This window comes from Acyrthosiphon pisum, unplaced genomic scaffold (genome assembly GCF_005508785.2).
Source record: "Acyrthosiphon pisum isolate AL4f unplaced genomic scaffold, pea_aphid_22Mar2018_4r6ur Scaffold_20966;HRSCAF=22663, whole genome shotgun sequence".
NCBI lineage: Eukaryota > Metazoa > Arthropoda > Insecta > Hemiptera > Aphididae > Acyrthosiphon > Acyrthosiphon pisum.
The window spans coordinates 3,903-7,410 of record NW_021770380.1 but is presented as its reverse complement, the minus strand read 5'-3'; positions in this window follow the sequence as shown (position 1 = coordinate 7,410).

Here is a 3,508-nt window from a genome sequence, read left to right as displayed (position 1 = left end):
AATGGAAATACACAGATTACTGAACAAAGTTCTAGTTCATCAGATGATTTCAAAAATGTATTGCACTCAAATTCTCTTTCGTTAATTTTTAAATGGTATAGTGATTCTATTATTCCGAGATATAAAGTTCAACATTTAATTGATGATGTTCAGGAATTAAATGATTTTTTTTTAACTATAATATATACAAAACTTAATAAATGTTTAAGTATTTCTAACAGAGGCTAAAATATATATTTTTTCGTACTACACACTTTATATTAAACTTGGAGTTTCCGGGGGGGGGGGGGGGGAGGGGGCCGCCCCCTCCCAAAAGTGTATTTAGTTTATACACATAAACATAGGGAAGTCAACTTCTATTTTCTTTTATCTATAAAGTATACTGTACAGACTACATCACAATAAAATTGTATAGACCTTGAAAAAACTACCTATGATCAATTCATTATCTATAAGTTATGGATGATGTTTAGTTAACAAACTATGAAAAATATATTATATTTGCTAAATAATCTAACATTTAGTTTTTTCTTTATTATTTATCATGGTATATTTATTATATTATATTTAAATTATAAATTTAAAAGTGTATGGAGCTTGAGTTTAATTTTGTTTCATCAACTGTTGAAATAGTTTTTTCTGGTGCTTCTGGAAAAACTCCCCTAAACCATTTTTGTTTGGTTGCATAAGTATGAACCTGAAAATTGTAACAAACAAAACATTATTATTTGGTTTTCTATGACTTTTATTAAATTTTATCAGTGGTATTATAATATACATTATTATGCCTTTTTTTTTTTACTTTAGCCATTCTAGTACTGCATTATGAGGGTTGAATTCACTCAATGTTGTCATGTTTAATTTAATATAGAGACTATCTTTTATTGTGTCTGGGGACAATTGTGAACGGTCTGCAGTTTTAATAATATTGTAATAACTAATTAAGCGCTCAACATCCGAACTGTGAGGTTTCATTGAAAGAACACGGGCCTAAAAATTACAACAACTAAAATTATTTAACTAAAAATAAAAATGAAGTAAATTCTTATAACAATATATTTAACCAGTATTTTATTGACTAAGTTTATATATTATTTTATTATGTTTAAAATAGGTAGTAGATACATACCATTGAAACAGTTAATGACTCCCAACTAGGACAATTAATCAATATCTTGAGAAGACTAGTTGAAATAAGCTCATTTTTAATCTGAGAATGTCCAGATGCTTCTTTATATGAAGTCACAAAATCAACTAAACTATAATCTGGACATATTAATGAATGACATTCTTTTAGTTCCATATCTCACACTGACATCTTTATAAACTTCAATGGTTTTAATTTAGACCAGTTGGTCGTGTCTAATCTTTTTGAGCACATAATTATTAATATGTTCAAGAATATCATTACGAATAGCAGTAAAAGACTTATTATCTGTTACAAATTGATGGCTAATTTTTCTTCTAGAATTTGAAACATAGTCGAACAGCTGGAACCCTTTAAGCATATATGTTGTTGTATCTTTTTCATTGTTAAAAACATATGACACATCTGTAGTGTTAATAGTATCTTCCCAACCACCAACAAGTGGTGATCCTTTCATTTGACTAATAATATGTATAATACCATCTCTTTTGTTTTCCACAACAAAAATTAAGGTCTCATCTGATTGAATTTGTTTTTGAAATCGTTCATAGATATAACCCAGATCTGTTAGAAAACCTAAGAGTTTTAACTTATTAAAATCAGTCAACAATTTTAAGAATCCAGCTGATACCGATTTTTCTTTGACTATGCCTTCTTCTTTTTTCTTATTAAAATAACATATTAAAATGTTTATAATTCCATAAAATAATTTATAGGTAAATTCAGTCCAACGGACTTCAAAATACTTGGGTAAATGTAACAAAGACATTTCGTTCTCATCTGCATTTTTTTTAAATTCTTTAGTACGAAGACCAGTCTGGATGGAAGTATGTTGCAATTGATGCACATGATTCAATAATTTTTTTTACTTCCACAACATTTGCTGTAAGTTCTTCCCAAGCTAACGCACTGCGGTGTACTGCGCACCAAACTTTCATTAAAGGCATATTATTGAAAATCCTATCATTTGTTAGCAATGCCCATAAACCATTTTTATCTCCTACATTAATTGAAGCACCATCTGTGACGACAGAAGATATGAGTGGAAGTATTTGATCCCAAGGTAAATAATGTTCAATTGACTTTTTTATTGCATTATAGACTATAGTAACTTAAAGCACCTCTGGTTTCTGGTTCTTCAAATCCTAAAAAAAGTAAATCAGTGTTTCCTTCTTTAGTAATTATTTTCAGCAATACGTGGATATTATCTATTTGAAAGCGATCAACAGAACCATATACTCGTAAAGAAACTGAAATACATGACTTAAGTTTATTTTTCAGCTCAGGAATATCAGCAATTACTATATGCTGAAGCATTTCTCTACGTCCAGGTAGATTAATGTATTGAAGTTCTCCTTCCATAGGTTTTAATGGACTACATTTTTGTTGAAAACATTTTTGTTTTAATTATCTAGTTTTTGTCTTTTCAAATAAGCAACTTCACTAGAAGGCCATGACCAGGCACTGATAGTTCCTCGTTTAGCATCATTAAAAACTGTACACATTAACTCACTGATTTTTTGAGATACCTTTAGGTTTTGTGCAGAGATTAGTTTATCTAAAAGAGCTTCTTTGGTTTTGTCTACTTTAGGTAAAGTAGAAAAACGATGCACTTTTAAACATTCAATGTGTTCTTTTGATAATAAATGGTTAGAAAATACACTTTTTCTTGGAACAGTACCACCAGCAGAACAAATAGCTGGTACATGATTTTTTTGCTTTGTGTGTATCAATACAGTGCCTAGATACTGAACACAAATAGAACATCTCATTAATTTCCTACCTTTGGTCTGAGGAAAATAAGCATTCTTTATAATATTACTCTCAACACCAGACTCTTCAGGGATATCATCATTACTATGGTTAACAGAACTAAATTTATTTGCCACATTAAAAGATCCATTTCCATCACCATTGTTTTCCTCATTAGTAATAATTTCAAAACAAACATCATCTAAAAAATATAACGCACAATGCACATAATCAAATTCAAGCTACAATACTAATACTGAATTAATAATAAATAATTTAAAAAAAATAAACTGATGAAAATATTAACAATTTATATTTAAATTATTATTTTTGTAATTCTTGAATACAATTTGCATTAAATACTTAAGGCTTTCATAATTTATTAATTTCTTACCATTAGTTTGTGTAACTTTTTCAAAACATGCATTGTTTATATTATTACTCTCAACGCCATGTATTACAGGCATATCATCATTAGTATGGTTAACAGAACTTAATTTGTTTTCCTCATTAGTAATAATTTCAAAACAGACATCATCTTAAAAATATAATGCACAATGCACATAATCAAATTCAAGCTACAATACTAATACTGAATTAATAATAAAT